At 46.1% G+C, this 27,881-nt stretch overlaps 1 pseudogene; it reads left to right on the top strand.

Moving 5' to 3' along the window:
* Window positions 1–314: 314 nt before the first annotated feature.
* LOC144697995 (uncharacterized) lies at window positions 315–27,881 on the top strand (annotated as a pseudogene).

The following is a 27,881-nucleotide window of genomic DNA, read 5'->3' as shown; positions in this document are numbered from 1 at the left end:
GAGTGTGGTGGAGGCAGGTTCGATTGAAGCATTCAAAAGGGAATTGGATTAATACCTGAAAAGGGAGAGTGTGCAGGGTTACGGGGTGAAGGTATGGATTAGCATTAAGTGAATTGCTCATTTGGAGAGCTGGTGCAGATGGCGTGGGCCGAATAGCCTCCTTCTGTGCTGTAACAATTCTGTGACTCTGTGGTACAGAGAGTGAAATTTTGGATGATCTCAGGTTTATGGAGGTTGAATGTGGGAGGCCGGATAGGAAAGTGTCTGCATCGTCATGTCTAGAGGGAACAAAGGAATGGATGAGAGTTTCGGAAATGGTTGAGCTGAGGTAACGGCAAAGCTGGGCGATGTTACTGAGGTGGATCTACCTGATCACAGACCTTCCATTTTGTTCTACCCTCACAATCCCCCTTTCACTGACTCAAGACCTATTTCATCTCTATCTTTCCAGAGTGTTTCCGACATCTTCTGTTTTTATTACTGATGTGGAAATAGGCGGTCTTGGTGATGATGTGGATATGTGGTTGGAAGCTCATCTTGGGGTGAAATATTTCACCATGATTGTGAACAGTCTGGTTCAGCCTCAGACAGTTGTCAAGGAGAGGGATGGAGTCATTGAATAGGGAGTGGAGTTTGTAGTGGGCCTGAAGACAATGGCTTCAGTCTTCTCAGTATTTAAATGGAGGAAATTTCTGTTCATCCAGTATTGGATGCCGGACAAGTCAGGACAGTGTGTAACTTGGAGTGTCACATGCACCTGTTACCCTGGTCCTTCCAGGTGGTGAAGGTTGAGGGTTTTGGAGATTCTGTCGAAGGTCCAGTGGAGTTGTAGATGTACACAATCTCTCTCTTTCACCCCTGCCTCTCCCATCTCCCTCTCTGTTTCCTCCCAGAGATGCTGGTGTTTTATATAGGCCTAGACTAGTTGGCAGGTTCCATTCGTGAAGGACATTAGTGAACCAGTTGGGTTTTTATGACAATCCAGCAGTTTTCATGGTCACTTTTTCCTCGTGTCGGTCCCACAAGTTCCCAGATTCATTCAGCTCAATTTCATAACCTGCCTTTGTGTTTATGTGGGTTCTCTCTCACTCCCTTTTTTCTGTTTTAAACCAATTTCACAGGGTATTAGAAGGGGAGGATTTGAAGTCGGGAAACCCAAACCGAACATCACATCAGGATCTGACAGTGTCGCCAATTCATCGTAACTTGAATATCATCGGATTTTGAACATGGAGGGAAAAAGCACCGTTCACCGTGGGGAGAAACCGTGCACGTGTTCTGTGTGTGGACGAGGCTCCTGCCGATCATCTGACTTGTCAGAATACAAGTGCAGTCACACTGGGCAGAAACCGTGGAAATGTGGGGACTGTGGGAAGAGGTTCAGTTACCCATCCCAGTTGGAAATTCATCGGCGCACTCACACTGGAGAGAGGCCATTCACATGTTCACTGTGTAAAAAGGGATTTTCTGATCCTTCCACTCTACTGAAACACAAGGGAATTCACACTGGGGAGAGGCCGTTCACCTGCCCTGAGTGTGGGAAGGGATTCACTCAGTTATCCACGCTGCAGACACACCAGCGAGTTCACAATGGGGAGAGGCCATTTACCTGCACTGTGTGTGAAAAGGGATTTGCAGATGCATCTACCCTACTGAAACACAAGCGAGTTCACACTGGGGAGAAGCCGTGGAAACGTGGGAACTGTGGGCGAGGATTTAATACACCATCCCAGCTTGAAATTCATCGACGCACTCATACTGGAGAGAGACCATTCACGTGCTCTGTGTGTGGGAAGGGATTCACTCAGTCATCCATCCTGCAGACACACCAGCGAGTTCACACGGGGGAGAGGCCATTCATCTGCTCAGTGTGTGGGAAGGGATTCACTCGCTCATCCCACCTGCTGAAGCACCACAGAGTCCACAAGGAACTGCAGGGTTTGGATTTTCTTACAAATGCCATTCAGATCTGAACAGTTTTCATTGGGGTCTGTTTCTGCTGATGTTAATAAACTCCAACCCAGTAAAATTCAAATAAATCTGCTTTGTATTAGGTAAACTGTGTGTCGAACCTTTATAATATCTCTAACACAAGTTAGTTACTTTTGAAGGGCTCTCCCTCACCCCTGCCTCCTCCACCCTCACCTCCAGCTAGAATATGAGGAACTCATGGAGCTTCTTTGTCACTTAGACTTAGACAATCCGATCAGCTGCTTCCCTCCCTTCCACTCTCCCACCGGGACAAACTGTCTCTAAAGTTCCCCCTTGTCCAAGACCTGAGCCCATATCTTTCTCCAGTTTCTCTCCCACCTTCCCTCATGACCTCTCAGTGCCCTCTGTGTGCACCACCTTCTCTCTCAACCCTATTGCCACTAAACGACTGACAACACAACTTCCCCATCTTTGCTAACATTGTCAATGGTTTTCTCTTTTCAGGTACTGTTCCTCTCTCCTTTAAATCTTACATCGTTACCACTGTCCTTAAATAAAAACACAAACCCTTCACCATCTTTGCATGCTGCCGCCCCATCTCTAGCCTCACTTTCCTTTCAAAAATACTTAAACGTTTTGTAATCTCCCAAATCCATGTCTATCTTTCCTAGGACACCAGGGTTGAATCCCTCCAATCAGGTTTATTCCCCGCCACAGTTCCAAAACAGTTCTAATTGAAGCCACAAATTACATTCTATATGGCTGTGACAAAGGTAATATCTCCCTTCTGGTCCTTCTCGACCTGTCTGTGGTGGGCCTCCCTCTCTCTGGCCTTGGCTTCCATGTGATGTTCTCAATGATGACAGTATGAACCTTCTCCCTAACAAAAACAGAATTACCTGGAAAAACTCAGCAGGTCTGGCAGCATCAGTGGAGAAGAAAACAGTTGACGTTTCGAGACCTCATGACCCTTCGGCAGAACTGAAGTATAGTTAGGAGAGAGGTGAAATATAAGCTGGCCTAAGGTGGGGGGTGGGGGGAGAGAGAAGTTGAGGGTGGGGTGGTTGTGGGGATAAGCAAGCAGTGATAGGAGCAGATAATCAAAAGATGTCACAGATAAAAGGATCAAAGAGGTGTTGAAGGTGGTGATATTATCTAAGAAAAGTGCTAATTAAGAATGGAAGGCAGGATACTCAATGTACAGCTCTATTGGGGGTGGGGTGGAAAGAGTAACAAAGTTTTAGTTTTAGATTTAAAAATAATGGAAATAGGTGGGAAAAGAAGAATCTATATAAATTATTGAAAAAAAGGGGAGGGGGAAGAAACGGGGTGGGGATGGGGGAAGGCGGAGTTTAAGATCTAAAGTTGTTGAATTCAATATTCAGCCCAGAAGGCTGTAAAGTGCCTAGTCGGAAGATGAGGTGCTGTTCCTCCAGTTTGCGTTGGGCTTCACTGGAACAATGCAGCAAGCCAAGGACAGACATGTGGGCAAGAGAACAGGGTGGAGTGTTAAAATGGCAAGCGACAGGGAGGTTTGGGTCTTTCTTGCGGACAGACCGCAGGTGTTCTGCAAAGCGGTCGCCCAGTTTGCGTTTGGTCTCTCCAATGTAGAGGAGACCGCATTGGGAGCAACGAATGCAGTAGACTAAGTTAGGGGAAATGCAAGTGAAATGCTGCTTCACTTGAAAGGAGTGTTTGGGCCCTTGGACGGTGAGGAGAGAGGAAGTGAAGGGGCAGGTGTTGCATCTTCTCCGTGGGCATGGGGAGGTGCCATAGGTGGGGGTTGAGGAGTAGGGGGTGATGGAGGAGTGGACCAGGGTGTCCCGGAGGGAACGATCCCTACGGAATGCCGCCGGGGGGGTGAAGGGAAGATGTGTTTGGTGGTGGCATCATGCTGGAGTTGGCGGAAATGGCAGAGGATGATCCTTTGAATGCGGAGGCTGGTGGGGTGATAAGTGAGGACAAGGGGGACCCTATCATGTTCCTGGGAGGGAGGAGAAGGCGTGAGGGTGGATGCGCGGGATATGGGCCGGACACGGTTGAGGGCCCTGTCAACGACCGTGGGTGGAAAACCTTGGTTAAGGAAGAAGGAGGACATCTCAGAGGAGCTGTTTTTGAAGGTAGCGTCATCAGAACAGATGCGACGGAGGCGAAGGAACTGAGAGAATGGGATGGAGTCCTTACAGGAAGCGGGGTCTGAGGAGCTGTAGTCGAGGTAGCTGTGGGAGTCGGTAGGCTTGTAGTGGATATTGGTGGACAGTCTATCATCAGAATTTGAGAAAGAGAGGTCAAGGAAGGGAAGAGAAGTGTCAGAGATGGACCATGTGAAAATGATGGAGGGGTGGAGATTGGAAGCAAAATTAATCAATTTTTCCAGGTCCCGACGAGAGCATGAAGCCGCACCAAAGTAATCATCGATGTACCGGAGAAAGAGTTGTGGGAGGGGGCCGGAATAGGAATGGAACAAGGAATATTCCACATACCCCATAAAGAGACAGGCATAGCTGGGGCCCATGCGGGTACCCATAGCCACACCTTTTATTTGGAGGAAGTGAAAGGAGTTAAAGTAGAAATTGTTCAGTGTGAGAACAAGTCCAGCCAGACGAAGGAGAGTAGTGGTGGATGGGGATTGTTCGGGCCTCTGTTCAAGGAAGAAGCTAAGGGCCCTTAGACCATCCTGGTGGGGGATGGAGGTGTAGAGGGATTGGACATCCATGATGAAGAGGAAGCGGTTGGGGCCAGGGAACAGGAAATTGTTGATGTGACGTAAGGTGTCAGAGGAATCACGGATGTAGGTGGGAAGGGACTGGACAAGCGGAGAGAGAAGGGAGTCAAGATAACGAGAAATGAGTTCCGTGGGGCAGGAACAGGCTGACACGATCGGTCTGCCAGAACAGTTCTGTTTGTGGATTTTGGGTAGGAGGTAGAAGTGGGCCGTCCGAGGTTGGGTGACTATCAGGTTTGAAGCTGTGGGAGGAAGATCTGCAGAGGAGATGAGGTCAGTGACAGTCCTGGAAACAATGGCTTGATGTTCTGTGGTGGGGTCATGGTCCAGGGAGAGGCAGGAGGAAGTGTCTGCGAGTTGATGCTCAGCCTCCGCGAGGTAGAGGTCAGTGCGCCAGACAACAACAGCACCACCCTTGTCAGCGGGTTTGATGACAATGTTGGGGTTGGACCTGAGAGAACGGAGTGCAGTAAATTCAGAGAGAGACAGATTAGAATGGGTGAGAGGAGCAGAGAAATTGAGACGGCTAATGTCACGCCGACAGTTCTCAATGAAAAGATCAAGAGAAGGTAAGAATCCAGAGGGAGGGGTCCAGGTGGAGGGAGAATATTGGAGGTGGGTAAAAGGATCCGTTGAACGGGGAGAGGATTCCTGCACAAAGAAGTGAGCACGGAGACAAAGACGGCGGAAGAAGAGTTCAGCATCATGCTGAGCCCGAAATTCATTGAGATGAGGGCGTAAGGGTATGAAACTAAGTCCTTTGCTGAGCACTGAACGTTCAGCATCGGAGAGGGGAAGGTCAGGGGGTATAGTGAATACGCAGCTGGGGCTGGGATTGGAAGATCGGGTGGGGACGGAGGGACAAGCAGGGGTGGAGGGTCCCAGATGGGTGTTGGTGTCGATGAGTTGTTGGAGCTTGCGTTCCTTAGCACTTGAGAGAAAGAGAATAAGTTTCTTGTTGAGGCGACGGATGAGGCAAAGAATAAAATGAAACTGGGGGCACGTGCAGCTTTGAAAAAGGGTGCAGCGGTGCTGCTGGAGGGAGAGGTCGAGTGTGTTCATATGGCAGCGCATGGTACTGAGTGTGGATCTCAGAATGCGACGGGAACAGCAGTCCGAGAAACGTTTTATGTCCCGGAGATACCTGTAATCCTGGGTGGGTTCGAAACAAGAGGGATGGAATTTCAGTTGAAATCCACGTGGGGTAAGTCGGAGACAGAGACAGTCACTGAGAAAGGAAATATGGCTGTGAAAGCGGGTTTTAAAAAACTCCACCCCTCCATCATTTTCACGTGGTCCATCTCTGACATTTCTCTTCCCTACCTTGAACTCTCTGTCTCAATTTCTGATGATAGACTGTCCACCAATATCCATTACAAGCCTACCGACTCCCACAGCTACCTCGACTACAGCTCCTCACACCCCGCTTCCTGTAAGGACTCCATCCCATTCTCTCAGTTCCTTCGCCTCCGTCGCATCTGTTCTGATGACGCTACCTTCAAAAACAGCTTCTCTGACATGTCCTCCTTCTTCCTTAACCAAGGTTTTCCACCCACGGTCGTTGACAGGGCCCTCAACCGTGTCCGGCCCATATCCCGCGCATCCACCCTCACGCCTTCTCCTCCCTCCCAGGAACATGATAGGGTCCCCCTTGTCCTCACTTATCACCCCACCAGCCTCCGCATTCAAAGGATCATCCTCTGCCATTTCCGCCAACTCCAGCATGATGCCACCACCAAACACATCTTCCCTTCACCCCCCCTGGCAGCATTTCGTAGGGATCGTTCCCTCCGGGACACCCTGGTCCACTCCTCCATCACCCCCTACTCCTCAACCCCCACCTATGGTACCTCCCCATGCCCACGGAGAAGATGCAACACCTGCCCCTTCACTTCCTCTCTCCTCACCGTCCAAGGGCCCAAACACTCCTTTCAAGTGAAGCAGCATTTCACTTGCATTTCCCCTAACTTAGTCTACTGCATTCGTTGCTCCCAATGCGGTCTCCTCTACATTGGAGAGACCAAACGCAAACTGGGCGACTGCTTTGCAGAACACCTGCGGTCTGTCCGCAAGAAAGACCCAAACCTCCCTGTCGCTTGCCATTTTAACACTCCACCCTGTTCTCTTGCCCACATGTCTGTCCTTGGCTTGCTGCATTGTTCCAGTGAAGCCCAACGCAAACTGGAGGAACAGCACCTCATCTTCCGACTAGGCACTTTACAGCCTTCTGGGCTGAATATTGAATTCAACAAATTTAGATCTTAAACTCCCCCTCCCCTCATCCGCACCCCGTTTCTTCCCCCTCCCTTTTTTTTCAATAATTTATATAGATTCTTCTTTTCCCACCTATTTCCATTATTTTTAAATCTAAAACTAAAACTTTGTTAGTCTTTCCACCCCACCCCCACTAGAGCTGTACATTGAGTATCCTGCCATCCATTCTTAATTAGCACTTTTCTTAGATAATATCACCACCTTCAACACCTCTTTGATCCTTTTGTCTGTGACATCTTTTGATTATCTGCTCCTATCACTGCTTATCCCTACAACCACCCCACCCTCAACTTCTCTCTCCTCCCGCCCCCACCTTAGAGCAGCTTATATTTCACCTCTCTCCTAACTATACTTCAGTCCTGCCGAAGGGTCATGAGGACTCGAAACGTCAACTGTTTTCTTCTCCACCGATGCTGCCAGACCTGCTGAGTTTTTCCAGGTAATTCTGTTTTTGTTTTGGATTTTCAGCATCCGCAGTAGCTTTTAGCTTTTTGTTTGAACCTTCTCCCTAACCTGTCCTAACCCTTCTGCTCGGTCATTTATTGAAACCAGGGACCCTCCTTGTTCCCTCCAGTGGTAACGATGACTTTCCCTGTCTGCCCTATTATTCCTTAAAGTCAGCCCTTGAATTGTTTGTACATTGTTTCATCAGTAACAAATGTTGAAATGTCTGCTCCACACCCACAGGGTTTCATCTGTTTAAAGTCACAAACAGAAAGGTCCCGTTTTCTCCTGGAGTCTGAGACAATCCGTTTTCAGAATGATGCAGAGTTTCAGCCAATGAGGGGGATCCGGGCTCAGCCCCGCCCCTCATTCACTTTCATTGGCTGGAGGAGCAGCTGCTCCCATTCGGTCATCCAGCACTGCCTACTTCTCCTATTGGTCGGCAACTGCCGTCAATCAGCCGGGGATATGTGTGCTGTCAGGTCAGTGTCGGGGGGCGGGGTTTATAAACCCAGAGTGCGGCACCAGAGCCGAATCTGAACCAATGAACATTCTCCAATCTCTCAATCCGCCGCTTCCGGCTTCTCTCCGGCACCAACTTCAAGCAAAGAGAGCAGGAGACTCCGAGCATGCGCATTCCACCCAGACAACCCGCGGCAGATAGGGCGGTTTCTTAGGCGCACGGGATTGTGGGTAATCTGGCCGCCATTACAATCCTAGTTTCAGTTTATTTCCGGACCTAACATTGAGTTCAACAACTTCAGCCCATGAACTCTCTCCTCCATCCTCACCCCTTTTTTTATGCACTTTTTTCAATATTAATTTTCACTTTTTAATTGTTATTTTTTCCACTTATTTTTATTATTATTTTTAAAATTCATTTTCAATTTTATTCATCGTTTTATCCCCACCTTATAGCCTATTTTCGATCTTTTTTCCCACCACCTTCCCCTCCCCCCACCCCACCCCCACTAGAGACATCTGTCAGTTGCTCATGTTTTTTTCCAGAGTGCTTACCCTTGTCCGACTATTATCACATTCTGCTTTCTACCCTTAATGTCACCATTAGCACCTCCTTTCGCCAGTACCATCACCGTCAACACCCTTTGACTTTTTGTTTATGACATCTTTTGCAATCTGTCTTTTAACTCCATGTATTGCTGGCCTTCAATGCAGCTTCACCTGCTCCACCCCCATTAAGCAGTATAAATTTCACCACATTTTTATTCTCTTCGCTCTAAAGAAGACTCATAAGGACTCGAAGCGTTAACTCTGTCTTTCTCTCCACAGATGCTGTCAGACCTCCTGAGTTTTTACAGCATTTTTTGTTTTTGTTTCAGATTTCCAGCATCCACACTATTTTGCCTTTATCAGTTTTTTTTTGTCTGAATCTGTTAATTTATGTATTGGAAGCTAAGTAAGATCAAGTGCACATCTCATTCAATGTAAATTTTCATTGGATCACCAGACTCTTTGAACTCCACCTCTTCTAACAATAAACCAAGAAGGACAAGGACAGCAGATAGATGGGAACACCAGCACCTGGACGTTCCTCTCCAAGCCACTACCATCCTGACTTGGAAATGTATCGCCGTTCCTTCACTGTTGTCGGGTCAAAATCCTTGAACTCCTCCCTAACATCTCATGAATGAATAAAAATAAATTGTAAACACAAAGTTTCCAGCCGGGATTGAACCGGGGACTTTCTCATTTAAAGTAAAGGTGATAATCAGTGCACTAAGGAAATGAGTGTGAATCGCCCCCCGTCAGAGGGGAACTGACCATCCATCTCTAGCTCTAATTCCCAAACAGAAAATGCTGCCAAGAATCAGCAAGTCAGGCTGAGTCTGTGGCCGCTCTCACCATTTGAAAAGGTCACAATGCCCGGCTGATTGACGGCAGCGCTGGACCAATAGGAAGAGGGGGCAGCACTGGAGGACCGGCTGGTCCTCCAAGCAATCGGAGTGAATGAGGGGCGGGGCCGGATTGGGAGTGAAGCATGCGCAGTGTGAGTAATGGCGCTCGAGATAAGGTTCTTTCTCGGATCCGCAATCGGTGAGTGGGTGAATGGCGGGGCGAAGGGAACGATGGATCCAGTGGGTGAGCGAAGCGGTTTCGTAAACATCTTGTGTAAACCGCAAACCCCAAAAATCGAACTACCCGGTTTCCCTGGGCCCGTCTCTCCTTTTGCACCGAGCAAGGCCGCAGCTTTCTCCCAGTTGCAGTTCTTGATTAGCGGCCGCCATCTTTATTAGGGGCAATGTGCAGCAGGGCGCATGCGCTGCCGCCATCTTTCTAGAGGGCGATGTTTTTGGAAACTTTTCGATGACTGATGGACAAGTTGTTCCCATTCTGTCTGCTTCGCGCTTTGATTAACAATGTCTTCTTGATGAGACAGAAACAACGATATGTGTCCAGGTCAGTGACAATAATTTGTATTTATATTCTGCCTTTAAAATAATAAAACGTTCCAAGACATTTCACAGAAATGTCACAAATTAACATTTGACACTGAGCCACAAGACGAGATATTAGGGCAGCTTGGTCAAAGAGGTAGGTTTTAGGGAGAATCTTAAAGGGGGAAAGTGAGGTGGAGAGATTTAAGGAGGATATTTCAGAGCTTGTGGACTAGGCAAATGAAAGAACGGTCACCCATGGTGTAGCGATTAAGATCAGGAATGCTCAAGAGGCTGGAATTAGCTGAGGGTAGAGATCTCGGAGGGGTATATGGCTGGAGGAGATTACAAAGACAGGGATGATCACAACCATGGAGGAAAACAAGGATGATAATTTTAAAATGTTGGTGCTTATGAAAAGGAAACCTTTGTAGGTCACTGAGCACAGGGGTGAGGCGTGAACATGACTTTGTGTGAGTAAGCACACGGGTAGCAGAGTTTTACATTACCTGAAAATTACAGAGAGGTTGAATGTGGGAGGCCGGCCAGGAGAGCATTAGGCTAGTTAAGTCTAAAGGTAACAAAGGAATGGATGAGAGTTTCAGCAGCACATGAACTGAGACTGGGTGGAGTCAGGAAATGTTACTGATGTGGAAATAGGCGATCTTGGTGATGATGTGGCTATGTGGTTGGAAGCTCATCTTAGGGTGAAATATTTCACCACGGTTGTGAACAATCTGGTTCAGCCTCAGACAGTTACCAGGGAGAGGGATGGAGCCTGGCTAGGGAGTGGAGTTTGTAACAGGGACTGAAGAAAATGGCTTCTGCCTTCTCAATATTTAAATGGAGGAAATGTCTCTTTCCCAGTACTGGATGTCAGACAAGTCAAGATGGTTTGTGACTTGGAGGTGATGGTGTTCACATACACCTGCTACCCTGGTCCTTCTTGGGATGGAACCTGAGGGTTTGGGAGATTCTGTCAAAGCTTAAGTTGCATTGTAGATGTATAAAGTCTTTCACCCCCATCTCTCCTGCCCCTCTCTCCCTCCCTTTCTCTCCTGTAACAGAGGCCAGAGTCTTGTGTACATCCAGACAAGGTGGCATGTTCCCTTCCCTGAAGGACATTAGTGAATCAGTTGGGCTTTTGCAACAATCCACCAGCTTTCATGGTCACTTATTCCTAGCTCCAGGCCCACAGATTACCAGATTCATTCAGTTCAATGTCACAACCTGCCTTTGTGTTTTTGTGGATTTGCTCTCACTCTCTTTTTTCTGTTTTAAATCAATTTTACAGGGTTTTAAAAGGGGAGGATTTGCAGTCTGGAATTTGAAACCAAACATCACATCCGGTTCTGATGGGGTTGCCCAATTTGTGGTAATCTGAATATCATTGGATTTTGAAAATGGAAGGAAAAAGCACCGTTCACAGTGGGGAGAAACCGTACAGGTGTTGTGTGTGTGGACGAGGCTTCAACCGATCATCTGGTCTGTCAAGACATAAATATAGTCACAATGGGTAGAAACCACGGAAATGTGTGGACTGTGGTAAGGGATTCAATTACCCATCCAAGTTGGAAACTCATCAGTGCAGTCACACCGGGGAGAGGCTGTTCACCTGTTCTGATTGTGGGAAGGGATTCACTGATTCCTCGTCCCTGCTGAGACACCAGCGAGTTCACACCAGGGAGAAACCATTCACCTGCTCCAAGTGTGGGAAGGGGTTCACTGAATCATCCTCGCTGCTGAGACACCAACGAATTCACACTGGGGAGAGACCGTTCACCTGCTCTGAGTGTGGGAAGGGATTCACGCATTAATACAACCTGCTGACACACCAGCGAGTTCACACTGATGAGAGACCACATAAATGTCCAGATTGCGGGAAGTGCTATAAAAGTTCCCGTGATCTGATGTGCCATCAACGTGTTCATATAGATGAGAGACCATTCATGTGCCCCCACTGTGGGAGTGGGTTCAAGACATCGTCTGCACTCATTAAACACCAGCGAACTCACACTGATGAGAGATCATTCACGTGCTCTCACTGTGGGACTGGGTTCAGGCGATCATCTCAACTCACTGTACACCAGCAAATTCACACTGGGGAGAGACCATTCACCTGCTCCGACTGTGGCAAGAGATTCATTCAGTTAAACTCCCTACTGAGACACCAGCGGCTTCACACTGGGGAGAAACCTTTCACCTGCTCCCAGTGTGGGAAGGGATTCACTCAGTTTTCCACCCTGCTGACACACCAGCGAGTTCACACTGAGGGGAGACCTTTTAAATGCCCAGACTGTGGGAAGTGCTTTAAAAGTTCCAGCGAACTGATGTCCCATCAACGTGTTCACAGTGACGAGAGACCATTCAGGTGCTCTCAATGCGGGACTGGGTTCAGCTGGTCGTCTGCCCTCATTTTACACCAGCGAGTTCACACTGGGCAGAGACCATTCACCTGCTCTGAGTGTGGGAAGGGATTCCTTCAGTCATCCCACTTGCTGAGACACCAGCAAGCTCTGGTGACTACAGTAATTGGATTTTGCTGTTAATCACATCCAGGACTGAATCATGTTCATTGGGGTCTGTTTCTGCTGATGTTAATAAACCCTGGCCCAATTCTAGGGGCTAATATTCTGGGTAAAAGTCAAATAAATCAGTTTTTTTTCCCAAACACACAGTGTGCTGAATCTTTTTAATATGTCAAACACAAGTTAGTTCCTTTTGAAGGGCTCTCCCTCTCTCCTCTCTCCTCCATCCTCACCTCCAGCAACAAGTGTGAGGAGCTCATGGAGCTTCTTTGTCACTAAGATTGAGACAATCCGATCAGCTGCCTCTGCTGCTTCCCTCCCTTCCACTAACCCACCAGGACAAACTGTCTCTGAAGTTCCCCCTTGTCTGAGCTCTGACCTCACATCTTTCTCTCTCGGGCCTGCATACCCAAGTTCAGATTGGAGAGAGGGTTTAAATGTTTAGATTGTGACAAGAGCTTTAACAACCCATATTCCCTGATGGTTCACAGCGGCGAGAGGTCATTCACATGCTCCATGTGTGGGAAGGGATTCAATGATTCAATCATCCTGTTGACACAGCAGTGAGTTCACACTGACGGAAGATCTGTTAAATGTCTGGATTGTGGGAATGTTATCAAAGTTCTGTGAAGCTGACGTGCCATCAACATATTCACATTGACGAGAAACAGTTTATGTGCTTTCACTGTGGGACTGGGTTCAGGTGTTCATGTGAACTCAGTGTCCACCAGCGCACTTACATGGGGGACAGAGATCGTTCACCTGTTCCAGGTGTGGGAAGAGATTCATTCAGTCGTCCCACCTCAATACACATCAACTTGTTCACACTGATAAGGAACCTATTCAAAGTTCTGACTGAGCGGAGATTTGAAAGCAAAACGGATCTGCTGAAACACAAATACATTCACACTGGGGAGAGGCTGTTCACCTGCTCCGTGTGTGGGAAGTGATTCACTCAGTCACCTCACCTACTGACAGACCAGTGAGTTCATTAGTGACTGAATGAGTTGGATTCTGCTGTGATTGCTGCTGTTAATCACATCCAGGACTGAACCATGTTCATTCTGACAATTGGGGTTTGTTTCTGCTGATGTTAATCGTGCTTGTAACCAGGCTGGATTTTAATATTCTGGATAAATTTCAAACAAATCAGCTTTGTTTTGAACACATTGTTGTAGTTTTTTGCCTTTCACACCTGAGTATTTAACAACACATTGTCACCACATTACCAGAAGGATATGGAGGCGTTGGAGAGGGTGCAGAGGAAGTTTACCAGGATGCTTCCTGGTCTGGAGGTTATTAGCTATACAGAGAGGTTGGAGAAACTCGGATTGTTCTCACTAGAGCGACAGAGATTGAGGGGTCACTTGATAGAAGTTTACAAAATTATGAGTGGCATGGACAGAGTAGATAGAAGCTTTTTCCCAGGGTGGAAGAGTCAATTACTAGGGGACATAGATTTAAGGTGAGAGGAGAAAACTTTAGAGGAGATATCCGGGGCAAGTTTTTTATGCAGAGGGTAGTGAGTGTCTGGAATTTGCTGCCAGAGGAGGTGGTGGAAGCAGGTACGATAGTGGTGTTTAAGAGGTAGCTTGACAAATACATGAATAGGATGGGAATAGAGGAATACGGACCCCGGAAGTGCAAAATGTTTTAGTTTGACAGGCAATATGATCGGCACAGGCTTGGAGGGCCGAAGGGCCTGTTCCTGTGCTGTACTTCTCTTTGTTCTTTGTTATCACCTGGTTGGAGATCAGAAAGGACAATCTGGATTGAGGAACATACGGCAGGAACAGAACTTCAACCTGGACACAGTCCCTCAGGGTCACACTGAGAGGGACAAACAGCACTTTGGTCTTTCTCCTCTCTCTTCACTGACAGCAAAGCCCCCGTGTGGGTTAATCCTGAGGTGTGTAAGAAATGTGTCCCAGCTGCTCTCTTCCATGGTTCAGAGCTCCTGGACACAGAACAGGAGGATCCTTTACAACTGTGTTTAGAGTCAGGAAGAACAATGGTGAATGCTGGAAACGTGTTGTCAAATCAGAGATTGGTGTCAAACTGTTCCTGACTGAAAGTGAAATGGCAGGCGTAAGTTTCCAGGCTGAAAATGATTGTGGTAATTATTCTGTATCCACCATTGAAAGGCAGGTGTTAACTCATTTATAATAAATCTATTTTAAATACATTGATTAAACTCTGCATTAAAGTAGCAGATGGACTATTTCAGAAGTACTTGTAAACTGCTGGGAGAATTATACAACAGACATTTATCTCCAGATAAAGAAAGACCTGCTTTGTATTTCCTGGAATGCCCTGTTTTATTGATGTGTACGTGTGTGTGTGTGTGTGTGTGTGTGTTAGACATATATCACCCACAATTGAGGGAGAGAAAAGCAGCCATTAGAGAAGAGATCTTTGGGAAAGAAGGTGGTGAACAATTGTGGGAATAACAGCAAAGCTTTCCCAGCTCCATCAGGAGTGGGAAGATGGTTAAAGGTGGTTTCGAGTCACTGAAAGACAGTTGAGGACAGATTGAAACAGATTGCCAGGCTATGACTGAGCTCTTAAATAACTGTTTCACATCAGTCTGCACTCCTATGGATGATGCTCAGATTCCAGCTGTGGGATGTGCTGTCGACAATAACATCATCAATATTAAAATAGAAAGGGATTGTCACCCTAGAGAAAATAGGAAATCTCAAACCAGATGGTGCTCCAGGTCCAGATGATATCCACCCAAGGGGGTCTAAAGAGATAGAATGGGTGCCCTGTGAGCCTCTTGTCCGTATCTTCAACAGCTCAATAGAGTCAGCGATTGTTCCCTGAGATCAGAAAGTAGCTCATGGTGTTCCCACTTTCCAAATCAGGGACAAATCAGAGCCAGGGAATGAGAGGCCCATCAGCGTGACCTCAATCACAGGGAAGATGCTTGAAGGGATCCTAAGAGATTCTGTTTCTGATTACTGGGGAAGAGAAAGATCCATTAGAGATCCTCAACATGGATTCCGGAAAAGAAAGTCACACCTCACAAGGAATTTGCAAATGAACTGAGGATAATAGTGAGGGGAAAGGAAGGGACCTGGAAAGCAGCAGACACTTCATGTTGTTCCAGGAGAAGTGGGCCTGGTTGTGTTGATGTCAGGTTTTACACAGCACACAGTCAGCCTGTAGGTGAAGAATGTCTGAAGAATGTTGTAATTGTAACATTCACATCACTCGATGGGATTCTCAAAAGCCACGTTGTCTGTTTGGAGAGGAAGGTTTGCGTTACAGCGAATGAGAAGCAGCACACACAGAGACCCAATCACAGAGACCCACATACACTTTGTCTGTCTGTCTTACACACACACACACACACACCCTCTCTCCACACACAACACACATACTGACATCTCCACCCACACACAAACACACACCCTCTGTCCACACACAACACACATACTATCATCTCCATACACAGACGTACACATACAGGCATCCTCTCTCCACATGCACACATATACACACTCAGAGACACATTCACACCAATACAAACAGACAGACATGAGGACACTTCCTGTCCTATAGGGTGGACAACACCAACCAAACTGACTAATATTGGGGATAAAGTATTGGTTCCTATGAGATCCACAATTTTTGGCCAATTCTAGTAAACATCACCCTCTATGAGCAGTTTTGACCATCCAATCCCACCCCTTTCTGTTAACATTAAGTCTATATTGAACCACATCTGGGACGGAGGCAACAGCAAAACTAACATTGAGTGGCCTATTGCCAGCCTTGGTGACAGTGGGAGGTAGTGTAAATTTCAGAACAACATCCTGGATAATTAAAGCCTCTACTTTCCTCTTGGAATTATTGAAAATGTTAATTCCCCTTGTATTGATGGTCTAGTGAGGGGAGTGAATTCTGAGGCAGGTTACATGGAGGAAGAATATAATGTTGTTTTGACTCTGTAGCTCAATATTCCCCTGAGTTTGTTCATTGCTGCCCCTGGGACATGTGTTGTGCCATACCTGGCAGCTACTGAAGATTTTGTTCCTCTCCATAATTTACAACACTATTCCTGATGTGCATGAGCTGCCTCACTTTCTTTCCCATTAATTCTATTTGCTGATCTATCAGTAATGGACTTGCTGCCATCTCGAACAAAACTGTTTTCACCACTAAGGCTCCGCTGGTATTGAATAGTCTTCATGACATCATCGCACTGGGACTGGATGACATCATCGCACTGGGACTGGATGACATCATAAGTGTCCATTGTTTCTTAATGACCCACATCAATAACAAGAGGAAATATTAATAAACCTGAGCACATTATCTAGGCTGACACTCCAGGGTGACACTGAGGGACTGCTGCACTGTCAGAGACAGCATCCTTCACATGGAACTTGTGGAGGCTCTGGTCACAATCTTCCAATCCTCCTTATATAGTAGTGGTGCCAAAGGACTGACAGATTGTAAATGTTACACCCCTGTTCAAACACACTGCAATTCCAGGACAATCAGCTTCACATCAGTGGTGGGGAAAGGCTGGAGACAATAATTCTGGACAAAATCAATTGGCACTTGGAAAAGTATGGAATAATAAATGAAAAAGTCCATGGATTTATTAAAGACAAATAATTTTTGACCAACTTGGCGTAGAAACGGGAGGGTGTATGAGGGGAGTGGGGTTGATACCTTTTACATGGACATTCAAATGATGTTTAATATGGTACCACACAATAGCCTTGTCAGCAAAGCTGAAACCCATGAGTTTCAGCCTGGGTATAAAATTGGCTCAGCAGAAAAGTTTGTTTTTCAGAATGGATGGGAATTTACAGCAGTGTGACCCCAGGGTCTAGTGTTGGCACTGCTGATCTCGTTGATATATGTTACTGACCTGGACATGGGGATACAGGCAGAATTTCAAATTTGCACATGAAACAAAACTGGGAAATACAGGAAACAATGAGGAAGATAGTAACAAATGTCAGGAGGATATAGAGAGACTGGTGAAAATGGCAGGCACACAGCAGATACATATATAACATGCTGCTTGATACATTCCATATTCTTACCAACTTTGGGAACAATGCCTAAATAGCCAGAATGGGGAGACATAAAGCAGATAGGAAACGGAATAAGAAACAGTAAAGAGAAGAAAATAATAGTGACAATACCAGTGAGAAGTATCCATGGAAATAAGAATGGGAACGGCTGAATGCAGGAGCAATAGAAACAAACTGGGAGACAGGTAAGACTTGTTAAGATTGTTGGAAGAAATCTGGGAGACAATCAGCTCTGAGACATTGGACTAAAATAAATGTGTGTGATGTCACTGACATGAAATAGACAAACAATTGCCGTTTATTTTATATTCCTAGCAGGTCAACCAATGCATGGATCATACTGAGTCAGAGGATCAGTGGTTTTCCAACCGTAAGGATGTTACGCATTGTTATAGAACATTTCTCAGAGCCACTGGTTTATGTCAGTAAAATCTGTGCATTCCTGTTTTTTGTATGGAAATTACAGCAGTCTTTTAGAGATTCAATTGGAGACATGAGCACAGAATTGTCAGGAAACCATCATGTTAATGTGGGGATTGTTACCACTCCTGTGAAGCAGTTTGGGGCATTTTTACTACTGTTAAAGTGCTATATAAATGCAAGTTGTTGTTGAATGTGGGAAGGGACTGAATTCCAATCTGAGCTGGAAAGTCGTGGATCACTCACACTGCAGACTGATCACTCAGCAGCTGGATGTGGGAAGAGATGAAGTTGGTTATCCCATTTACTTACAGAGCAACACAGTCACACTGGAGAGAGAGACCACCCCAATATTTCATGTGAGCGAGGGCATCTCATCGTTTTCCCAATTGTTCACACCCTAATTTTTAGGTTTAGAAGGTGCTTACCAAGCCTTTTTAGACAACCCCTTCCAAAACCATGACCACTACCATCTAGACGGGCAAAGGCAGCAGACACATGGGAGCACCACCACCTGGAAGATCCCCTCCAAGCCACTCACCATCCCAACTTGGAAATATATCACTCTTCCTTCTCTGTCACTGGGAGTTATAACACAGCAGTTGGTAAAGGCTGAGTTGTTTAAATCTAAGAGGGTAACTTGAACAACTGTCATAACCTATATTTTCAATTGGTATGTTTGAGATGCGGCTCTGAATTCAGGAATAAGACCACTGAGCTTCAAAAGGTTTTTTTATATATAAAACTAAATTAATAATTTATTAATTTAGCAAGTTAAACACATACACATGTCTACAAATTACTATCATAATAACTTTTAAACAAATCCCCAAATTAATCACTCCAGGTAAATCTTCACCAAGGCAACAGTAACCCATAGACTTTAAACAGACAACTGGCAAAGCACATTTGACCTTACAAATTAAATATGAGGTTCCTTTCAATTTGGTTCCTTTGCATACACAGTTGTAGGCTTACAGGCTGGTTAGATATTAAATGCCTCTGCCCTACACACACAAATTCCTTTCTGTTTATACCTAGCTTCCCATTTCAATGTCAATTTTCCATTGCATCCTAGGTTTTTAATGTCACATCTTCAAACAATTACATTTTCATCCCACTAATTTTATTAGTTATTTAAACACATTGCTTGGCGTCTCCCAGCTAGGTGCAAGGTTTTACTCCCACTCTTGAATGCTGTATTGAACAAATGTAAATTTATACTTTACCTTTTAACTTCCTTATGTTTATCTAATTAACATCTTAAAAGTACATTAAACACCCAGACTAGCTGGCTTTAAACCCCAACTGTCAGAATGAACATGGTTCAGTCCTGGATGTGATTCACAGCAGCAATAACAGCAAAATCAGACTCCTGCAGTCAGTTGTGAACTCGCTGGTGTTTCAGCAGGTTGGATGACTGAGTGAATTCTTTCCCACATTTGGAGCAGGTGAATGATCTCTCTCCAGTGTGAACTCGCTGGTGGATCAGCAGGTTGAATGACTGAGTGAATCCCTTCCCACACTTGGAGCAGGTGAATGGTCTCTCTCCAGTGTGAACTCGCTGGTGTACTTTGAGGTTGGACCAAGACCTGAATCTCTTTCCACAGGAAGTACACGGGATTGGCTTCTCCTCAGTGTGAATTCGCTGGTAGTTCAGCAGGTCAGAGGACCCAGTGAAGCCTTTCCCACATACAGGGCAGGTGAACGGCTTCTCCCCAGTGTGAAGCCGCTGGTGAATTAGCAGGTAGGATGACTGAGTGAATCCCTTCCCACACTCAGAGCAGGTGAAAGGCCTCTCCCCAGTGTGAACTCTCTGGTGTCTCAGCAGGCTGGATGACCAAGTGAATCCCTTCCCACACTTGGAGCAGGTGAACGGTCTCCCTCCAGTGTAAGTACGTCGGTGGATTTCCAGCAAAGATGGGTAACTGAATCCCTTCCCACAGTCCTCACATTTCCACGGTTTATCCATGGTGTAGGTATCCCTGTGTCTCTCCAGGTTTGATAATCAGTTGAAGCCTCATTCACACAGAGAACACGGTATGGTTTCTCCCAGCTGTGAATGGTGTGACGTTATTTCAGGCTGTGTAACTGGTTAAAGCTCTTTCCACAGTCAGTTCACTGGAACACTCTCACTCGGGTGTGTGTGTGTCTCAGTGCTTTTCCAGTCACACTGATGTTTGAAATCTTTTCCCACAGACAGAACTGACAAACATTTCTCCGTCCACATTCAAATTCCGATGATACTCAGGTCCTGATGAATCGAGTGACTGTCAGATCTTGAAGTGATGTTTGGTTTGAGTTTCCCATCTGCAAATTATCCCCTTCTAATTCTCTGTAAAAGGAGTTTATAAAAGTCATCACTGTAAGAACGGGATAGAAATTCAGAACAGGCAATTCTAGTTTCTATGGAACATTTTTTCCTCTCTTGTTCCCCCAAAGCTGCAAATCCCCGTCCCACACACTCTCCCTCCTCCCTGTGCTGAAATCCAGAGTTTTGGACAATTCTTTCTGTATCTTTTTAACAAATTTGTACAACTGGAGATAACAATATGTTTGATCATTCACTTCAGTCATTACTTGTGACAAAACATTAATCTGAAACCCCCTGACCGACCAGACAGAATAGCAGACATTAACCTTGTGTTCAAAACTCAGTTAGGAGATTTAATGAGCAATTGTGAAGATGGTTTCTCCAAACCTCCCTGGGTTTCCTTCCTTCCTTCTCTCTCTCTCTAACCACGTTAAACCTGGGATCAGTCTCATGGTCCATTCCGGTTCCTGCTTCTCTTCCTGATGACTAATTAACCCCAATTAAATACTGAGAAGTCTGAAGACACTGTTCTCAGTCCCTGCTCCAATCTCCATTCCCTAGATACCTACTCCATCCCTCTCCCTCGGAACGGTCTGAGATTAAACCTGTCTGTTCACAACCACGGTGTTAAAATTGATTTCGAGATGAGTTTCTGACCTCATATCTGTGCCATTACTAAGATCGCCTATTTCCACCTCTGTAACATCACCCAACCTCACCCTGTATCAGTGAATCTGCTGCTGAAACCCTCATCGCTGCCATTGTTACCTCCAGACTTGATTATTCCAACACACTCCTGGCTGGTCTCCCACGTTACCCTCTGCAAACTTAACACCATCCAAAAGTCTTCTGTCCATGTCTTCACTCACGGTGAGGCCCGTTTCCCTTACACCCCTCTGCTTCCTGACCTGCCTTGGCTCCCAGTCAAGCAACAACTTGATTCTAAAATTCTCATCCTTGTTTTCAATTCCCTCCAAGGCCTCGCCCCTCCCTATCTCTGTAATCTCCTCCAGCACCCACAACCCTCTGAGGTACCTGCACTGCTCTAATTCTGGCCTTGTACATTCCCTATTTTAATCGCTCCACCGTTAGTGACCGTGCCTTTAGTTCCCTTGTCCCCAAGCTCTGAGATTCTCTCCCGACACCTCTCCCTCTGTCTACCACACTTCCCCCCTTTAATGCACTTGAGTACTGTTAAAAAAAGGAGACATTCTGTCAAAACATTTAATCTTGTACTCATCAGGACAGACATAAGAACATCAAATTTCAAAGATTATCAGTCAGGCTCATAAAGTGTCTCACTTACATTTGCTAGAAGCTACATATATTCATACACGGGGACCTGTCCTCTGCAGGCAGAAGGAACAAGTCCAGGCATGGCACCTTTTGTTGAATTAAACAAAAGCACATGATGATAACTACCTGGAACATTCTCCATAGCAATGACCAATCAGGACTGACTGGCCAACCAATCAGCACCCTTTTCTCATGCAGTATAAACTGTTGTTCCCTATGAAATTTGGTTTATTTTCGGCCCTGCACTCTCACTATTTCCTTTTTGAATGACTCCTACCGCTCTGATGTAGATTTTCCTACAAGTAGCTGCTCCCAGTCCACTTTGGCCAAATCTCGTCTTATCATATTAAAATCAGCCTTCACCCAATTCAGAATCTTTATTTCTAGATCATCTTTGGCCTTTTCCATAACTACCTTAAATCTTACTCAATTATGGTTACTATCACCGAAATGCTCCCCCACAGACACTCCTACCACTTGCCCGGCTTCGGACTGCTGCCTCACTCGTAGGACTTCCTATGTGCTGGCTTAAAAAGCTCTCTTGGGTACATTTTAAGAACTCATCCCCCTCTAAGCCTTTCACACTTTGTCGATCCCAGTTAATATTGGGGAAGTTGAAATCCCCGACTATTATTACCCTATCATTTTTACACTTCTCTGAGATTTGCCTACATATCTGCCCTTCTATCTCTCACTGTCTGTTTAGGGGTCTATAGTACACTCCCAGCAATGTGATTTCCCCCTTTTTGTTTTTAGGTTCTACCTATATGGCCTCATTTGAGGAACCTTCTAAGATATCATCCCTCCTTATTGCCGTAATTGACTCCTTGATCAACACTGTGACCCGCACCTCCTCTTTTACACCCCCACCCCCGTCTCACCCAAAGATTCCATACCCCAGAGTATTGAGCTGTGAGTCCTGTCCCTCCCTCAACCATGTCTCCTTTATAGCAATGATATCATATCCCCATATGTTCATCAACACCCTCAACTCATCGGCCTTACTTGCAAGAGTTATTGCATTAAAATAGTTGCCATCCAGCCTTGCCATGCTGCCTTGTGCCTTAACTTGACAATATATGCTCTGCCTTCCAGACTGACTTGATTTTTTCCTTCTATACTTGTCTGTGCATCACACCTAGTACACCTCCACTCTGTAACCCATCCCCCTGCTAAGTTAGTTTAACCCCCCACCCACAGCATTAGCAACCCCCTCGCAAGGATGTTGGTCCTGTTCCAGCCCAGGTGCAACCTGTCAGACTTGTATTGGCCCAAACTTCCCCAGAAATGGGCCCATTGATCCAGGAATCTAAAGCCCTCCCTCCTGCACCATCCCTTGGATAGTGATGGAATTTTTGGAATCTCCTTTTTACAGCATTTTATTTTAATTCATTCATGGGATGCGAGCATCGCTGGCTGCGCCAGCATTTCTTGCCTATGCCTCATTGCCCTTGAGAAGGTGGTGGGGAGCTGCCTTCTTGAACCGCTGCACTCCATGTGGTGTAGGTACACCCACAGTGCTGTTGGGAAGGGAGTTCCAGGATTTTGACCCAGCGACATTGATGGAACGGAGATATATTTCCAAGTCAGGATGTTGAGTGACTTGGAGGGGAATTTACAAGTGATGGTGTTCCCATGTATCTGCTGCCCTTGTCCTTCTAGATGGTAGTCGTCGTGCGTTTGGAAGCTGCTGCCTAAGGAGACTTGGTGAGGATTTGCAGACGGGAAATTCAAACCAAACATCACATCAAGATTGGACAGATTCACTCGATTCAACAGGACCTGAATATCATTGTTCCACCTGCTTCATCCCTCATAAACAGTGTGAAGTCCATGATATTTCTACTTCTCCTTAGCTCTGAAGAAGAGTCATACGGACTCGAGACGTTAACTCTGTCTCTCTCTGCACAGATGCCGTCAGACCTGCTGAGCTTTTGCAACATTTTGATCTTTTGCCCCCAATAAAGATGGCGGCGGCGCGTGCGCCCTGATGCACTTTGCCCCCAATAAAGATGGCGGCCGTTACCCCGGGTCTGTAACTAGGAGAAAGCTGCGGCCTCGCTCGGTGCAAATGGGGAAACGCTTACCCCGGGGACCGGAAAGTTATTTTTCAGGGATTTCTGTTTACATAACATGTTTAGGAAGCCTCCCCGCCCACCCGCCGGATCCATCGCTCCCTCCGCCCCGCCATTCACACACTCACCGATTCCGGATCCGAGATAGAAGCGCCTCTCAGTCGCCATTACTCACACTGCGCATGCTTCACTCTCAGCCCGGCCCCGCCCCTCATTCATTCCGAATGGCTGGAGGATAAGCGCGGTCCTCCAGGCACGTCCCCTCTTGCTATTGGCCCGGAGCTGCCGTCAATCAGCCGGGCATTGTGACGGTTTCAGATGGTGAGCGCGGCCACAGACTCAGCCTGACTTGCTGATTCTTGGCAGCATTTTCTGTTTGGGAATTAGAGCTAGAGATGGATGGTCAGTTCCCCTCTGTCCGGGGGGGATTCACACTCATTTCCCTAGTGCACTGATTACCACCTTTACTTTACATGAGAAAGTCCCCGGTTCAATCCCGGCTGGAAGCTTTGTGTTCACAATTGATTTTTAAAAATTCATTCACGAGATGCTGGGGGAAGTTCAAGGATTTTGACCCAGTAACAGTGAAGGAACGACGATATTTCCAAGCCAGGATGGCGAGTGTCTTGGAGGGGAACTTCCAGGTGGTGGTGTTCCCAGGTGTTTGCTGCCCTTGTCCTTCTAGATGGTAGTGATCGTGGGTTTGGAAGGTGCTGCCTCAGGAACCTTGGTGAGTTTCTGCAGTGCATCTTGTAGGTGGTAGATACTGCTGCGACTGTGCGTTGGTGGTGGATAGAATAAATGTTTGTGGATGTGGTGCCAAACCAGTGCATTGCTTTGTCCTAGATGGTGTTGAGCTCTTGAGTGTTTTTGGAGCTGCACTGATCCTGGCAAGTAGAGAGTGTTCCATCACACTCCTGACTTGTGGATTGTGGACAGGCTTTGGGGAGTCAGGAGGTGAGATATTCGCCGCAGGAATCCTCGCCTCTGACTGGCTCTTGTAGCCGGACTATGTATATGGCTGGTCCAATTCAGTTTCTGGTAAATGGTAACCCCAGGATGTTGATAATGGGAGATTAAATGGTAGTAATGCATTTGAATGTCAAGGGGAGTTGCTTAGCTTCTCTCTTGTTGGAGATAGTCATAGCCTGGCACTTATGTGGCATGAATGTTACTTATCACTTGCCAGACCAAGCCTGGGTATTGTCCATAAGACCATAAGATTTAGGAGCAGAAGCTGGCCATTTGGCCCATCGAGTCTGCTCTGCCATTCAATGAGATCATGGCTCATCTGATAATCCTCAACTCCACTTACCTGCCTTGTCCCCATAACCTTGATTTCCTTACTGATTAAAAATCTGTCTATCTCAGCCTTGAATATACTTAATGACCCAGCCTCTACAGCCCTCTGTGGTAAAGAATTCCACAGATTCACTACCCTCTGAGAGAAGAAATTCTGCCTCATCTATTTTTTAAATGGGCATCCCCTAACTCTGAGATTATGCCCTCTAGTCCTGGACTCTCTCACAAAGAGAAACAACCTCTCAGCATCTACACTGTCAAGCCCTCGAAGAATCTTATATGTTTCAATAAGGTCGCCCCTCATTCTTCTAAACTCCAATGAGTACAGGCCCAACCTACTCAACCTCTCCTCAAAAGAAAATCCCTCCATACCTGGGATCAACAGAATGAATCTTCTCCGGGCTGCCTCCTGTGCCAGAATATCTTTCCTTAGATAAGGGGACCAAAATTGTTCACAGTATTCTCGGGGCGGTCTAACTGCTGCCTTGTATAGTTTTGGCAAGACTTCCCTTTTTTTATACTCTATTCCCTTTGAAATTAAGACCAACATTCTATTTCCCTTCCCTATTACCTGCTGAACGTTTATGTTAGCTTTTTGGGATTCATGCACAAGGACTCCCAAATCCTTCTGTGCTGCAGCCTTCTGCAGTCTTTCTTCACTTAAATAATATTCAACTTCTCTATCCTTCCCGTCAAATAGCATACTCTCACATATTCCCTAATTATATTCCATCCGCCAAGTTTTTCCAGGTCTTGGAACATTTGGACATGGATTATTTCAGGACCTGAGGAGTCACGAATGGTGCTGAACATTGTGCAATCATCAGAGAACATCCCCACTTCTGACCTTATGATGGAAGGAAGGCCATTGATGAAGCAGCTAAAGATGGTTGGGCCGAGGACACTATCCTGAGAAACTCCTGCAACGATGTCCTGAGTTGAGATGATTGACCTCCAACAACCACAACCCAGGACTCAAACCAGTGGAGAGTTTCCCCCCTCATTTCCATTGACTCCCGTTTTGCTAGGGCTCTTTGATGCCACAATCGGTCACATGCTGCCTTGCTGTCAAGGGCAGTTACGCTGACCTTACATCCCGAGTTCAACTGTTTTGTCCATGTTTGAATGAAGGCTGTAATGAGGTCAGGAGCTGAGTGATCCTGACAAAACCCAAATTGAGCACCAGTGACCTGATTATTGCTAAGCAAGTTCAACTTGATTGCACTGTTGATGACCCCTTTCATTACATTGTTGATGATCGAGAGTAGAATGATAGAGCAGTAATTGGTCCGATTGGGTTTATCATGCCTTGTGTACAGGACACACCCAGGCCATTTTCCACATTGCTGGGGACATGCGAGTGTTATGGCTGTACTTGAACAGCTTGGCTATGGGTGCAGCGAGTTCTGGAGTCCAGGTTTTCAGTACTAATGGGGATATTTGTAGAGCCTCCTCCTCTAGTGAGTTGTTAAATTGTCCACCGCCATTCACGACTGAGTGTGGCAGGACTGCAGAGCTTAGATCTGATCCATTGGTTGTGGAATCGCTTAGATCTGTCTGTCACATATCATTTACACTGTTTGGCCTGCAAGTAGTCCTATGTTGCAGCTTCACCAGGTTGACATCTCATTTTTGTGTATGCCAGATGCTGCTCCTGGCATGCCCTCCTGCACTCTTAATTGAACCAGGGTTGATCCCCTGGCTTGATGGTACTCGTAGAGTTGGGGGGGTTTGCCAGGCCATAAGGTTACAGGTTACAGTTGAGTGCAATTCTGCTGCTGCTGTTGGCCCACAGCGCCCCAAGGATGCCCAGCCTTGAGTTTCTAGATCTGTTTGAAACCTATGTTATTTAGCACGATGGTAATGCCGCACCATACGATGGAGGGCGTCCTCAATGTGAAGATGGGACTTCGTCTCCACAACGACTTCATAGGAGGTGACTCCTACTGATGCTATCATGGAAAGGTGCGTCTGCAGCAGACGGAGTGATGAGGATGAGGTCAAGTATATTTTTCCCTCTTGAAAAGTCTCTCACGACTTGTCACAGACCCAGTCTAGCAGCTATGTCTTTTAGGAATCGACCAGCTCGGTCAGTAGTAGTGCTATTGATCTACTCCCTGTTATTGAGGAGGAATTAATCATGAGTTTAGTTTCACGTTGACCAAGCGGACAGAATGTTTTAGGTCGCTGACCTTTTTCATTGTGTCACCTGGAAAGTGTGTTTGGGGACCTGGAATGTGGGAAGGGAAGAGGTGAAGGGCGGACGCTGCATCTGCTGTGCTTGTATGGAAATGATTCACAGTGATCTTCATAAGAAAACAAGAAATAGGAGCTGGCGTAGACCATATGGCTCTTTGAGCCTGTTCCACCATTAAATGATCTTTCAGCTCAACTCCACTTTCCCGCCCCATTCCCATATCCATTGATTCCCTTAGCGTCCAAATATTCTAGTGCGATAATCTCTCAAATAGAGGATGATGAATAACAGTCATCTCGAGACCACAGTCCTCTCTCCCACTGCCATACCGATCCTTCCAACATACTAGGAATTTGGGGCAATAGTGATGTTGATGCTCAGATTAGCCCTGTCTCCGTATGTTGAATTGGATCGAGAAGCACTGGGGAAGGTGCAAAACAGATTTACTGGAATGATGCCAGAATTGGAAAGTTATATCAATCAACAAAGATTCAACAGTTTGCAAAGATTTTGTTTGGAGAAGAGAGTGAGAGATGACCTGACCGAGAACTTTAAGATAGTGAAAGGGTTTGACAGGATGGACACGTGGAAGATGTTTCCACTAGTGAATGGATGGAAATAAATATAAGTTGGTCACTAATAAATCTAATGTGTAAATCATGATCAATTTTCATTCACCAGAGATAATGCAGAATGTGCCAGAAACACTCAGCACATCTAGGAGCATCTGCATTGAGAAGAATTACGTTTTCAGGACTGTTCACTGATGCTATATTCCTCACTGTACCGGTACTACCAGATCTGCTAAAAATTTCAGCATTTTCCATTTTAATTTCAGATTCACAGCACCCGCTATTTGATAACTGTAGATTTTTGAGAATGTGGAACTCATTATCCGATGGGTTTGAGATCCCCGTGTGA

Source organism: Cetorhinus maximus, chromosome 23 (assembly GCF_964194155.1).
Source record: "Cetorhinus maximus chromosome 23, sCetMax3.hap1.1, whole genome shotgun sequence".
NCBI lineage: Eukaryota > Metazoa > Chordata > Chondrichthyes > Lamniformes > Cetorhinidae > Cetorhinus > Cetorhinus maximus.
The sequence above is the reverse complement of the archived record's forward strand: the minus strand, read 5'-3'. Positions and strand labels throughout refer to the sequence as shown.